At 39.2% G+C, this 15,706-nt stretch overlaps 1 pseudogene; it reads right to left on the minus strand.

Moving 5' to 3' along the window:
* Nucleotides 1–2,285: 2,285 nt before the first annotated feature.
* Nucleotides 2,286–2,902, minus strand: LOC119245636 (vesicle-associated membrane protein 7-like; annotated as a pseudogene).
* Between the last annotated feature and the right edge of the window lie 12,804 nt (nt 2,903–15,706).

Genomic DNA, 15,706 nt, shown 5'->3' on the forward strand with positions numbered 1-15,706 from the left:
TTGACACCAAGTCTACATGATCTCTTCCAGTATTAAGACAAAACACTTACGAACTAATTTTATGAAAGCATATTACCCTGAGTACAAAACCCGTACAAAGAATAAAACAAAAGGTTAACATGTATCATGAATACAGACATACAAATCTTTAATAATATTAGCAAATAGAATTACACTGTATCTAAAAGAAATTATATTCAATGACATGGGTTTGATTATGCACCACTGAGATACAAGGCTGTTTCAGTGTTTGAAAAATCAAATAATTTAATTCAAATTTCTAACAGCTAAAGACAAAAAAAAAAAAATCATGTAAATGTACACCTGAAATAAAATGACATAGAACTACGCACACAAAGTGCAAAAATCAGTGTCGGGCCTCCCTGGTGGCGCAGCGGTTGAGCGCTGGGTTGCGAAGTAGCCCGCAGCTTCTGCAGCGCCAGCAAGGGTCCCACGTGGCGCGCAGACCTCTTCTGCCGCCAGCTGCTCCCCTCAGCAGTGTACTTCATCAGACTGCCTGCTCTGCTCTCCCCCTGGCTCTGGTTAATTCTCTCATCCTCCCGTGCTTCTGACTGTACCCAGTGCTTGTCTAAATAAATAAATCTTTAAAAAATTTTTTTTAAAAAAATCAGTGTGCTGGTCTTGATACTGTTCCATAATTATGCAAGATGAAACCAAGGTACATGGAGATTTCACTACAAAATCTGCATCTTACTGTGATCTATATTCATTTCAAAATAAAAAGCTGTAAAAATGGGGAAAAGTCAATTTAGTACCCACTAATAAGAGAGCCAACTACTTTAACAGCAGCTATTTTTTCAAGTTATTAAATTCATTTCTTTTAGATTAGTCATACAAACACGTGGTGAAGATGACCAAATAAGAACAGAGGATATGAGATAAAAAGTAAAATCTGGTACAGTTTTCCAGTTCACTTACCAAAGTAGGAACTTTGAACCATTTTTACTTTTAATTCTTCAGGTGGTTTAATCTCTAATCCTGAATAATATGTGTGTTTGTCTGTTTATTTTGAATCAACAATTTGTAGCTAAACTCTCTTCCGCAATATGAGAGATGAGAAATAACTCATTTATGCTATCTCGATTTCCCGTAGTTTTGGAGTTAATATTATTTTTAATTCTCCTGTTTATTCACATTTAATTATTTATTTATTTATGGTAATATTGGTTTACAACACTGTGTAAGTTCCTGGTTTACAGCTTCTCACCTTGACATTTATATAGACTACAGCATGCCCACCACTATCTAATCCACCACCATCCTCAAACTCCCTCTATCTGTTTCACTTACTACACATCCCCCATTCCCCTGGCAAACACCATTTTGTTGCTAGAATCTAAGGGGAGTTTGTTTGTCTTCTTTTGCTTCTTCATTTGCTTTGATTCGTTTTTTTCCACAAGCGAAATCTGATATTTCTCCATCTGACTTACTTCACTTAGCATAATCCCTGGAGTTCCATCTATGTTTGTTGCAAATGGCAATTTTTTTTTGTATTTTTATAGCCAAGTAGAATTCCATTGTGCATATATACCAGATGTTCTTTATCTACTCATCCATCAGTGGGCACTTAGGTTATTTCCATATGTTTTCTGTATCTTGGCTATTGTGAATAGTGGTGCAATGAATATAGGATTGTGTAGATTTTTTTGTATGTGAGAGGTCACAACTTGTTCCTGAAAGTGAACAGTGGGAGAAGAAGGATAATTGGTGTGCTTCTAATGGGCTAGCAACATATTTCCTATTTGACAAAGATAATGTGTTTGATGTTTTACCTCCTTGTGTTCCTAGAACAAGCAGCATCAAAAATGTAAGTACAATTCTCCAGATTATAACTATTCTCCATTTACATTGTTTTGAAGCACCTAAGATGTTTCAATGACAGAACCCATAAGATGGTATGTTAACAATACTATCTGTATCTCGAATACTTTTATGTGCAGTGTGCATGTACACTTTCCTCCAGTTTTAGTAGATAGGTCATAAGACTGGTGTTTTTTCGTTTTCGTTTTTTGTGATAGTTGCATGAAACTACAAACAAAAACTCTAAGTAAATGACACTAGCTAACAAACCAAAGAAACAGACAAAAAGCCTTTTGAAGGCAAATGCTGCATTAAGGGGTTCAATCTGAAGTGCACTGGACTAAATTGGTCTGTAGAACAAAGATAAATTTAGAGGCACAGAACAAGATTACAAAAAAAAAAAAAAGAAGTTGGAGGACAGACACTCTCTGGCAGTATGAGAAGGCTGGAGTTACATGAAATGTTTAATTCATTGTTTTCTCATATCCTTGGTTAATAACTTTTTCCTTCACACAGGTTGGCCATATAAATCCACTACAAAGATGGGATGCAAGATATGGCTAACGCAATTGATATAGTGATGATAATGGCAGTGAGTTTAAGATTCTTCATATACCAGGCTAGTGCAAGATTTCTAATGGTAGGTTTGAAAGTAACAGACAACTCCATGAGATTCTTTGTTTTATCTGTCAGTAATTCTAATCATTCTCTTTGCTGAGTTACCAGATCTGTGTTTCTGGCTATGATTCCTCCCAGCTCACCCACTTAGGTTTGAGTTTCCATCACTTTGTTCTCAGAATCATGCTTCAGCTCTGTAAGTCAACATACTCGAAAACTTACTATTTATGGCACGTGGCAGAGTGGTTTGTGCATTTGAACCATACATAATCTGGACTTCTTTATTCTCATTAGAAAATTAAAGACTCAGGAGCATTCAACATCATCATCAGTGGTAGAAAGACAAACAATCCTGTTTTGGCAAATGTAATGAGATGAATAATTGAGGCTTTAATATGTTGGTGTTATTTTCAGGTGTGTTAGCCTAAATCTGGTCTGTCACCTCTAGAAAGATTCCTCCACATCAAACATGTTAGGCAACAACAGCTAAATGAATGGACATGGTTTCAATCTGTCTGGGTACCCTTTGAGAGCATGTGGGTTCAGGACAGAAGTGCACTGGTCACTTGGGGTCCCTCACAGACCATCCCAGAGGAGGCTGTGTGTACTTTTTCAAAATAGTGTTTTCAAATTCTTGTGATAAATACACAGAAGTGGAATGGTTGGATCATATGGTAGTTCTGTTTTTCAGTTTTTGAGGACCATCCATCCTGTGTCTATAGTGGCCTCACATTCCCATCACAATGTATGAAGATTCGCTTTTCTCTCTATCCTCGCCAACACATGCTGTTTCTTAACTTTTTGATAATAGTCATTCTTACACATGTGAGATGTTGTCTTTTTGTGGGCTTGATTTGCATTTCCCTGATGATAAGCAATGGAGAACATCTCTTCGTGTGTCAGTTGGCCATCTGTATATTTTTTGGTGAAATATCTATTTAGATCTTTTGCCCATTTTTAAATTGGGTTATTTGTTGGGTTTTTTTTTTGTTGTTGTTGTTGTTGTTATGGAGTTCTGTTACTTTTGTAACTTTAACGATATACCTAAATCACTGAATAGATAGCAACAACATTTGCTATATATACTGAATGCATTACTTGAAAGGTATTCTGTTAAGCCCTTTACATATATTGACTTACTTAACCTAGCAGCAACATTATAATATAGGTACTATTATTTTCCTCATTTTATAGCTAAGAAAGTTGAGGCACAGAAAGATTTAACCAATTTGCCCAAGTTCACAAAGCAAATAAGTGGTGGAGTCAGTATTGGAAGCCCTGACAGTCCTCACATTAAACATTATCTCTTGATTCCTTTTATATGAGGTCATTTAAACCCTTCAGTTTTCCTCAGGCCTTAAGCCCCATCCACCTTCAGAAATCATGTGAGAAAAAAATGCTGTAACTCTAGATTTATAGTACTTACATTATCTGCTCTGTAATTATGTTGTCTAAGCTTTGTTATTTTTAAAAGATGTATTGATTTTTGCATATTACAACTGGGGTGTAGGCCAGAGGTGTGGGGGATGAGAGTATTCACCAGAGACAGAGTGGGGAACAGAACAGGCGGATCTACTGAAATACACTGCTGAGGGGAGCAGGGGGCCAGACAGGAGAGGTCTGCTGCACCATAAGTGGGTTATCTCCTCTGCCGGGGATCGAACTCATGCCACAGTGGCTGGCTGGCAACAGCTTGATAGCACAGACTTAACCCCTGTGCCACGAGGGAGGCCCCTGTCTAAGCTTTGTTTATATGTTTATTATAAAATACTAAAATCAATAACATTTACACTGTTGGGATTATGTAATTATTTACTGCAAAATCAAGTTGTGCCATTTGAAAAATGTTATAATCATCAAGATCAAATAGATTCTCTTTTGTTACTCTTCATGAATTGCTCCAAATCAAGCCACATTTTAATTTGATTCATATTTAACTTATGACTATCTAGTATACTTCCCCCCCAAAGTTACTCATTTACTTTATTTTTATTTTTTATTATTTTTATTTTCTCACATTATTGTTCATTTTTGTACAATATTTCATTTTTTTCCCTCAGGAGACATCCCCACAATTCTCCCACCACCATGGCACCCGTGACCATCACCATAGTCCCTTGTGCTCTCCCTTCCCCTGTTTTTTGTTTTTGTTTTGGTTTTGTTTTGTTTTTGTTTGTTTTTTTGTTTTTTTGTTTTTTTGTTTTGTTTTTTCTTTGTGTGTGTGTGTGTGGGACCCCCCCCGCCGGTGGCCGGGGATCAAACTGGCACTGCAGAGGCTGCGGGCAGTCTCGCAACCCAGAGCTCAACTGCTGCGCCAACAGGTCCCTTCCCCTGTTTTACCTCTCTCCCTACCCTTCCGCTGCTGTAAATCTCAGATCTATGGTCAGCTTGGAGGTTTTGTCTTTTTCCTGACCCTTTTTTCTGTTTCCTTATATTCCGCAATAAGTGAGACAATCTGATATTTTTCTTTTTCCTTCTGACTTACGTCACTGAGCATAATCCCTTCCAGCTCCATCCATGTTGCCGCAAATGGTATGAGTTTATATTTTTTTAAATTTTTTTAGACTTTATTTTTTCAGAGGAGTTTCAAGTCCACAACAAAATAGCACTCTAGAGATTTCCCATATACCCAGTAACTACTCACATGTATGGTTTCCTGATTATCAGCACTAATCAGCAATGGGTTGCGTTGTTCCAATATGTGAACTTATCATATATCATACGTACTCATAGTCCATAATTTACCTATTCTTCTGGTAATCTCTTTTTTAAAATTAATTGTTTAACCAATATTTGCTTTCCCCAACCCCCTCAGATTGAGTCCCCATAGAATTTTCTTCCCCAAGGCACCCATGCACCATCACCACAGTCCCCTGTGCTCCTCCCTCCCTCCGATCCCTTTTTCTTGTCCTCCCCTGCAGTATGTCTCTAATTTATAATTGTCTGTTTTTGTTTTGTTGAGTTTTATATTGTTATTATTTTTTTACACTGATGTCTTATTTGGTTCCCCTATATTCCTGTTATAAGTGAAACCATCTAATATTTTTCTTTTTCCTTCTGGCTTATTTCACTGAGCATAATTCCTTCTAGCTCCATCCATGTTGCTGAGTAATATTCCATTGTGTATATGTACCACATCTTCTTGATCCAGTCATCTATTTTTGGGCATTTGGGTTGCTTCCAGGTTGTACCTATTGTAAACAATGTTGCAATAAACATAGGTGTACAGGTGTTCTTTTGAATCAATGTTTTTGTGTCCTTAGGGTAGATCCCTAGTAGTGGAATTGCCAGACGATATGGTAGCTCCATTTTTAGTAGACTGAGGAAACTTCAGACAGCTTTCCATACTGATTGGACCAGTTTGCACTCCCACCAGCAATGTAGGAGAGTTCCTTTTTCACCACATCCTTGCCAACATTTGTTGTTGCTTGCTTTTTTGATAGGTGCCATTCTTACTGGTGTAAGGAGGTATCTCAGTGTGGTTTCGATTTGCATTTCCCTGATTATAAGGGATGTTGAACATTTTTTCATATACCTGTTGGCAATTTGCCTTTCCTCTTTGGAGAAATATCTTTTAAGTTCTTCTGCCCATTTTTTTTTTTTTTTGAGATTTAAAAAATATTTATTTATTTATTTATTTATTTATTTATTTTTATACAAGAACTGGGGTACAGGCCAGAGGCACAATAGGGTGAGAGGATTCACCAGAGACAGAGCAGGGAGCAGAACAGGCAGACGACAGAAGTACACTGCTGAGGGCAGCAGCGGGCGCAACCGGAGAGTTCTGCCACACCCTGTGGGATTCTCGCCAGGCCGCCGGGATCAAATCCGCACTGCTGAGGCTGCAGACAGCTTCACAGCACTGCGCTCAACCCACTGCCCCACTGGGGAGGCCCTCTTCTGCCCATTTATTGACTGGATTGTTCATTTTGTTTTTGTTGAGCCATGTGATTTCTTTGTATATCTTTGTGATCAGTCCCTTATCAGTTGAATGGAGTGCAAAGATATTTTCCCAATAAGTGGTGTCTCTTTTTTGGTTAATGTCTCTTTGGCTGTACAGAAGCTTTTCAGTTTGATTTAATCCCAGGTGTTTATCTTTGCCTTCTCTATCACTGCTGTGGGTGATGAGTCTTTAAAGATGTTTCTGAAATGTATGTCTTGTAGTGTTTTCCCTATATTTTCTTCTACATATTTTATGGTTTCAGTTCTTATGTCCAGTTCTTTTATCCATTTTGAGTTGATTTTTATGCACAGTGAGAGGTAGTGGTCGTTTCATTTTTTTGTATGTGGAGGTCCAGTTTTCCCAGCACCATTTATTAAACAAACTGTCCGTGTTCCATTGCATATTCTTTGCTCCTTTGTCAAAGATTGGTTGTTCATATAAGTGTGACTTTCTGGGCTCTCTATTCGGTTCCATTGGTCTGCCTGTCTGTTTTGTTCCAATACCAAACTGTTTTAATTATTATGGCTTTGTAATATAACTTGAAGTTTGGAATTGTGATACCTCCTTTCTCCTTTGTTTTAATCAGTAAGGCTTTGACAATGCATGGTTTTTGTGGTTCCATATGAATTTCATCAGTATTTGTTCTATTTCTTTGAAGAATGTCATTGAGATTTTTACTGGAATAGCATTGAATCTGTACATTGCTTTTGGGAATAATGTTAATTCTTCCAATCCCTGAGCAGGGGATGTCTTTCCATTTCTTTGTGTCTTCCTCAATTTCTTTGAACAGTGTTTTATAATTTCTTTGTATAGGTCTTTCATCTCTTTTGTTAGGTTGATTCCCAAGTATTTGATTTTTTTTTTGTTTCAATTATAAAAGGGATGGTTTTCTTGATTTCCTCTTCTTCAGACTGATTGTTTGTGTACAGGAAGGCTACTGATTTTTGCATGTTGATTTTGTATCCTGCTACTTTACTGAACTGGTTGATTATTTTGAGTAGTTTTTCTGTGGAGTTTTTAGGGTTCTCTATCATTTATCTGCAAATATTGATAGTTTACTTCTTCTTTCCCTATTTGGATTCCTTGTATGTCTTTCTCTGGTCCTATTGCCCTGGCTAGGACCTCCAGTATTATACTGAAGAGCAGTGGTGAGAGAGGACATCCTTGTCTTGTTCCCGATCTTAAAGGAAAGGCCTTCGGCTTTTCGCCTTGGAGAATAATATTGGCAGTGGGTTTGTTGTATATGGTTTTTATCATGTTAAGTTATGTTCCTTCTATCCTGAGAATTTCAAGGGCCTTCATCATAAAAGGATGTTGGACTTTGTCGAATGCTTTCTCAGCATCTATTGATATGATCATATGGTTTTAATTTTTATTTTTGTTGATGTGTTGGATTATACTTATTGATTTTCATATGTTGATCCATCCTTGTGCCCCTGGGTGAATCCACTTGATTGTGGTGTACTATCCATTTGATGCATTGTGGGATTCTGTTGGCAAGGATTTTGTTGAGGATTTTTGCATCAGTGTTCCTTAGGGAGATTGGCCTGTAATTTTTTTCTTTTGTGCTGTCTTTGTTTGGTTTTCGTATTAGTGTAATGTTGGCTTCATAGAACATATTTGGTAGTATTTCCTGTTTTTCAATTTTATGAAAGAGTTTGTGTAGGATAGGCACTAATTCACTGCTGAACATTTGGTAGAATTCATTTGTGAAGCCATCTGGGCCTGGATTTTTGTTTTTGGGGAGTGCTTTGATTACTGCCTCAATTTTGCTGCTTGTAATTGGTCTGTTTAGGTGTACTATTTCTTCTTTGTCCAGCTTTGGATGATTAATTATATCATTCTAGGAATTTTTCCATCTCTTCCAGGTTGTTGAATTTGTTTGCATAAGTGTTCATAGTAATCTCTGATTATTCTTTTGATTTCTACTGAGTCTTTTGTGATTTCTCCTATTTCATTTATAATCCTACTTATATGTGTTTTCTCCCATTTTTTCTTTGTGAGCCTGGCCAGAGGTTTGTCTATTTTGTTTATTTTTCCAAAGAACCAATTTTTGGTTTCATTGATCTTTTGCATTGTATTTTTAATTTCCATTTCATTTATTTCTGCTTTAATTTTTATTATTCCCTTTCTTCTACTGGCTTTTGGGTTTTTTGTTGTTCTTTTTCTAGTTCTTTGAGATGTGAGATTAGGTTGTTTCTTTGAGTTCTTTCTTGTGTCTTGATGTGAGCCTGTATTGCTATATATTTTCCTCTTATTACTGCTTTTGCTGCATCCCATACATTCTGGAAAGTGCTGTCCTCCTTGTCGTTCAACTCAAAGTATTTTTTAATTTCTTCTTTGATCTTCTCATTAGTCCAGTGGTCTTCCAGTAGTGTGGATTTCAATCTCCATGAAGTGGGAGGGTTCCTTGTTTTCTTTTCATGACTTATTTCTAGCTTGATGCCTTTATAATTGGAAAAGATAGTTGGAATGATTTTGATCTTCATGTATCTGTTGATGTTTGTCTTGTAGCCCAGTATGTGATCAATTCTGGAGAATGATCCATGAGCACTTAAGAAAAATGTGTACTCAGATTTTTTTGGGTGCAGTGTCCTATAGATATCTGTTAAGTCCATGAGTTCTATGTCTTCATTTAGGGCTCTAGTGGTTTTGTTTATTTTTTGTCTCGTTGATCTGTCCATTGGTGAGAGTGGGGTGGTGAAGTCTCCCACTATATTTGTATTTTCTTTAATGTCAAATGTCTGTTTTCAGAGCTGATAATAATTGCCTAATATATTTTGGTGCCCCTTCATTTGGTGAGTATATGTTGATGAATGTTATATCTTCCTGATGTATTGTTCCCTTGATCATAATGTAGCGTCCATCTATGTTTCTTTTTACCATTTTTAATTTGAAGTCTATTTCATGCGATGCAAGTATGGCTTTTCCTGCCTTCTTTTTTGGTCCATTTGCTTGTAGGATTGCTTTCCCACCTTTTACTTTCAGTCTATGTTTATCTTTTGTGGTTAAATGTGTTTCCTGGAGACAGCATAAGGTTGGATTTTGTTTTTTAATCCAGCCTGCTACTCTGTGTCTTTTTATTGATGAGTTTAATCTATTTACATTTAGAGTTAATATTGATGTGTTGGCATCTGTATTTGCCATTTTTTTTGGTCTTTTTTGTGATATTATTCCTTGCTTTATTCTGTTCTTATTGTTCATTCCTCTGTTGATTTTGGCTTTAGGACTTCTTGTAGAATTTTTTGAAGTGGGGGTTTACTTGTAATGAATTTCTGGAGTTTTTGTTTGTCTAAGTAGGTCCATATTTTTTCTTCGTAGAGGAAGGAGAGCTTTGAAGAGTAAAGTATTCTTGGTTGGCATTTGCTGTCTTGAAGTTTGTTGAATATGTTACTCCATTCTCTTCTTGCCCATCGTGTTTCTTCAGAGAAGTCTGAGGTTAACCTGATTGATTTTCCCTTATTGGTTATCTGTTACTTCCCCCTTTCCAGTTTCTTTATTTTGTCATTGTCTTGGACTCTTGCAAGATTTTCTATTAGGTGTCTTGCTGTAGTTTTCTTTTCATTGTGGTAATTGGGAGTCCTTCTCGCTTCTTGTATGTCTGTATTTGTCTCCTTATTCATGCTTGGGAAGTTTTCTTCAATTATCTCCTTGACTAATTTCTCAGTTCCTTTGTCTCTCTCCTCACCTTCTGGAATGCCTATAATTCTTATATTTCCTCTCCTCATGGAAATATAATTGTTTAAAAGTCTCCTCCTACTTCTTCATTTGCACTTCTTTCTCCATATCTCTTTTAGCTCTTTTTATTTCTGCATCTTCAATAGTACTGATCCGTTCCTCCATTTCATCGATTCTGTTTTTATTGCCTTTCCCAGAGTTCTTTATCTCCTCTAGTAATCTTTTAATCTCCTGCATTTCTTCTCTTTCCTTTCTTAAGATCTCAATTTCATTCTTCACTTCAGTGATTATTCATCTCAAATCATTTTTTTCCTTTTCATTTTCTTTCTGTTTTTCAATCATGATGATCACTAATTCTCTATCTGATAGGCTGAGAATGTCTTCCATGTCATTGTTGAGATCTGGTGACTGTCATTGGTGAGCTCTTTTTGCGGTGTGTCCTTCTCCTGCGGGCTTGCTTGGTTATATATATTTTTTCTTCTCCCTATTGTTTGCTTTCTAATTAGTTCAATGCATTGGGACATTGTGCGACTGGTGTTGGTGGGCATCTCTTTGGAGTGCTCCTTTAGGGGTGTCGGAAACTGTTAACCAGACTGAGACCAGCACTGGCAGGCCAAAACTCCCCCAGGCTGTTGATGCAGTGTTGCTGGTCACTGTCCCTTACAGTTCCCTCCCTCTGTATTTACTCAGTTCCAACAGGGAATCAGCTAGTTGGTGATTTTGTTCTGCTCACGAGGTGGCGCCAGAGACCTGTACTTGCTGACTTGTGCATTTTCCTGGTGGTACTCTGAGAAATGAAGGGGGAGCAAAGGGGAGCACCTCAACACAGGGACTCTTATTCAAGCTGGATGCTGTGTCTGGCCCGTGTTCACCCGGTGCTGTGCCTGCAGTTGTATGGATCCCGAACCCTGAATTCTGCACTCTAGGTCTCACTCCCAGGGCTATTAGATCCAAAATGCTGGCTGTCACCCTGTGCAGTGCCCGCTGTTATGGCACATCCCACATCCTGGATCCTGCGCCTGGCTTTCAGTTCCAGAATGGGGTCTTGCTCCATGCCTTATTTCCCGTCTTACCCCGTTTGCATGGGCCACCCTCTCTCAGAGCTTGAGGGTGTTTTTGGGATCCCTGGTTTCCAACTATCAGAATGTTGGTGATTTTGTTCTGGTAGCTAGGTGGCGCCAGAGATCATTTCTAGTGTCCTTCCAGAACTGTTTTTTTTTTTTTTTTTCCTGGTGGGTCCGGGGAACAGGGTGAGGGTGGCATGGAGCACCTCAGCAGTGTGTGAGTGCTGTGTCTGCCCTGTGCCCCGCCATTGTGGGGCTCCCATGCCCCAAATTTTGTGCCCCGGGTCTTCATTCCCAAGCCCTCAGATACAGGATGCGGACTGTAGCCCCAGTTCAGTGTCCGCAGAAATGGCGCCTTTTGCACCCTGCTCCCATGTCCGAGAGCCTGTTTTCTTATTACTCAGTGAGGGACATTCACCTCAGTGAGGGCTCCCGTGCGTCTCCCCACAAACCTAGGTCGCAGGCGCTGGGACTTGGGCAGCCGCTATCCGCGTTTGTTTTTCCAGCGCGCCGCTTTTCCGCTTTTCCGCACAAGCTTACTGGCTGGCCTTGAGCTATTTGTAGGTCTCCTCGGAGTCCTTGTTTTCCTCTAAAGGTGCCCAGAGCCATTTGCTCACCTCTGAGGCAATTCCTGTATGGTCTCCACAGTTACCGTTCACAGGGTGTGGTGCCTGAAATAGTTTCTTTCTACTCATTGTCCCACTTGATCTGTAGTTTGTTCTTGTTGGTTGTTGTTTTTTTTTTTCCTCCTCTCTGTTGGTCAGAGAGGGCCGACATTGTGGGGTGGGGGAGGGGAGCAGGGATCTGAGCTTTCCACTCTTCTCCGTCCTCTTTTATGGCAACTTTCCTCTTCAGGCAGTTTGCCAGAGTCGCCCTTTATCTTCCATGTCCCGGTTCTCACAGGGACCTGCTGCTTTTCCTCCCTATTAACTTTTTTTTTTTTTTAATCAAAGGACTTAGTCGCAGCGTTTCCACGCCACCATGTTCCTTTTAAGTCCGAGTTTATCTTTTTTGATTGCTGAGTAGTATTCCATGCCACATCTTGATCTGTTCATCTCTTAGCTATTTCCATATCTTAGCTATTGTAAATAGTGCTGCTATAAACATAGGAGTGCAGGTTTCCCATTGAATAAGTGTTTTTGTGTCCTATGCGTAGATTCCCAGGAATGGAATTACTGGATCACATGGTAGAACCATTTTTAGTGCTTTGAAGAACCTCCACACATCTTTCCATATACTTTATTTTTGACAAAGTAATGTTGCTTTCTTTATCAGATAGAATGCTTTGGAATCCAAGCAGCAAAGAGTTGATCTCAAGATTACTTAAACAATGAGAACTGCACTAACTTACATAAGAGAAAGTAACAGGAAATCCATAGGGAAGAAAGGTTTAAAGGTTGGTTCATCCAGTGATTTTAAGATGACATCAAAGCCTTGGGTTCTTCCTGTCTCTCTATGGCATCGACTCCATCTTAAGGCCGGGTTCCCTTGTAATCATGGGATGCCATGCCACTTAGTGCTACATGCTTCCTTTGTTGTTAAAAAGTAGGAGAGAGGAGCTTAGAAATTTTTCCAAAAATTGCATCGCAAACCTCTTTTCATGTTTCATTGACCCCCATAAACTTAGGTTTACTATCTTTGAATTTATCACTGACAGGAGCTACATAATTACTTACTATAATCAATTATAATAACCAGCTAAGGAGGGGGAATGCTTCCACATCTGTTTCATCATATCATAAAGATCACTCAGCTTCCAAATATATATCTATCTGTTAAAACAAATTTACTTTCTTCTTGAGGACATTCTATTGCATCCTTTCTGACTTGTTCTAATTTCTCCCAGTTAGTTACTAAGTCTGCTACACAGCTCTCTATTTCCTTGACTAATATTCTCTTTTGATATCATGTACTCTTTTGTATAAGATTATTTCCACTCATATTTTATAGATTCATCCATGTCATTGCATGTATAATTTCATTGCTTTTTTATTGCCTGGTAGGCTGCTATTGTATTCCAGTTAGTTAATCATCCTCATGTTATAGATATCTGGATTGTTTCAGACTGGAGCTATTATGAATAAAGAAGCTATATTTCTCATGTACAAGTACTTACCTGAGCATATACGTTTATATTCTTCTCAAGTATTTACATAGGCATGGAATTACTGGGTCCTGGGGAATGCATATGTTTAATGCTAAAGGAACTGCCAGACTGTTTTTAAAAGGATTGAAACATTTTACACTCCTAGCAGTTTGAGATTTTCAGTTGCACTGCATCAGTCTCAAGAATTAGTGTTGCGGTATATTTTTTAAGATTTATTTATGCATACAAGAACTGGGGTATAGGTCAGAGGTGTGGGGGGCGGGAGAGGATCCACCAGAGACAGAGTGGGGAAGAGAACAGGGACAGTAACTGAAATAAACTGCGGAGGGGAGGAGCATGTGAGGCAGGAGAGGTCTGCTGCACCATGTGGGTAGCTCCCTGTCCGGGGATTAAACTCATGCTGCAGTGGCTGCAAATAGCTTCATAGGTTGTGTCTTAACCACTGGCATTGAACCACAAGGGAGGCCTGTTGCAGTATTACAAATATGAACCATTTTGATGGGTGGTATCTTTTTTTTAAAACAGATATAATTGACATTATATAAAATTCACAATTTTAAAGTTGGTGCTTCAGTGATTTTTAGAATATTCATTATGTGCAACCATCAGTGTCTTAGCCTTTTTTAATCTTTGATATCAAGCATAATGAAATCAACTTGTTGAATGTGTGTAAACATTTATTTGTTCAACTTATTCTCCCTTTCACCTCACAAGGGATTTCTCTACTTTTTCTTTCTTTCTTTTTTTTTTAAAGACATAATTTTTTATACAAGCACTGGGTACAGTCAAAAGCACAGGAGGGTGAGAGAATTCACCAGAGCCAGAGCAGGGAGCAGAGCAGGCAGAAGGACCCAAGTATACTGCTGAGGGGAGCAGCGGGCGGCAGGAGACGTCTGCACGCCATGTGGGACCCTCCTCCGGTGGCCAGGGAGCAGCCGGGGATCGAACCGGCACTGCAGAGGCTGCGGGCAGCTTCTCAATCCACCGCTCAACCGCTGCGCCACTGGGGAGGCCCTCTCTACTTTTTCTAAAGCTAAATCTACCAACCATATTCTGAATCTCAGTACTTTTCACCTTCTTTGGAGTGTGGCTCCCTTTTCCTTGGAGACTATCACTTTCTCATGAGCTCCTTTCTTTTTCTTTTTTTTTTTTTTTAAAGAATAACTATTTTTATTTTTTTAAAGATTTATTTATTTATACAAGAACCGGGGTACAGACCAGATGCGCGGGAGGGTGAGAGGATTCACCAGAGCCAGAGTGGGGAACAAAACAGGCAGACTGACAAAGTACACTGCTGAGGGAAGCAGTGGGCGCAGCAGGAGAGGTCTGCGTGCCATGTGAGACCCTCGCCCGTGGCCTGGATCCAACCGGCGCTGCTGCGGAGGCTGCGGGCAGCTTTGCAACCCAGCACGCAACTGCTGCGCCACCAGGGGAGGCCCAAGCTCCTTTGTTTTTCACTGTTAATTATGCACGCACCCACTGACTTAAAAAATACTACTCAGCTATAAAAAGAAATCTTGCCATTTGTGAACAGCATGGATGGAACTGGAGGGGATCGTGCTAATGAAACAGTCAGAAGGATGACTTCATTCGTGTATGGAATATAGAGAAACAAAAGAACAAACATAACCAAACCAAAATAAATCCTAGAAATCTGACTGTAGAACAGAGGCTACCAGGAACGGGGTGCAGAGGGAGGAGAGCAAATGGGGGAAGAGGCCCCATGGACTGTGGTGGACTATGGGTGCTTGGAGTTGCATGTGGTGTGATAACATATATTTGAAAACATGTGAACCTATGTTCATACTAAAACATACAAAGTGTTGTAAGCCAACGTCACCCCCAAAAGTACTTTTTTTGAAAATGTTTGTGTTTCTGTAGATGTGTGTGTGTGTAAATGTGTGTGTGTGTTTGGCTTTACCTTAGGTTTTCACACTTTTAGTTACTCTACTCTCCCATGTAATAGAAGCAGCAGTGGACTAGAAATGCAGAAAATTAGGTTTTTGGCTGTTTCCTTCCAATGGTGTTGGATAAGTAACTTTTGCTTTTTTTTTTTTTTTTTTTGCTCCACTTTTTATCGGTAAAATGCACAAATTAAATCAATTATCTCTAAAAACCATTTCATCTCTAATATTCTGTGCCTGGTATGAGTACAAATAAGGAAGCAATATCCAGTGCCTTCATCTCATGAGCCTAATATCTTTGCAAACTTTTCCCCCAATATGCCTTTATATCCACTTTGGCTTTATATTGCCACTAAAATGCTGCACATCAAACCGCTCAGGATTCAGAGTGAGAGAATTCACCAGAACCAAAGTTGGGAACAGAACAGGCAGACTGACGAAATACACTGCTGAGGGGAGCAGCGGGTGAGGCAGGAGAAGTCTGTCACGCCACGTGGGACCTTCGCTGGCAGCTAGGGATCCAACCGGCACTGCAGAGGCTCCGGGCAGCTTTGCAGCCCAGCCCTCAACC

This window comes from Talpa occidentalis, unplaced genomic scaffold, assembly GCF_014898055.3.
Source record: "Talpa occidentalis isolate TD23 unplaced genomic scaffold, MPIMG_talOcc4v2.1 talOcc4.15, whole genome shotgun sequence".
Taxonomy (NCBI): Eukaryota; Metazoa; Chordata; class Mammalia; order Eulipotyphla; family Talpidae; genus Talpa; species Talpa occidentalis.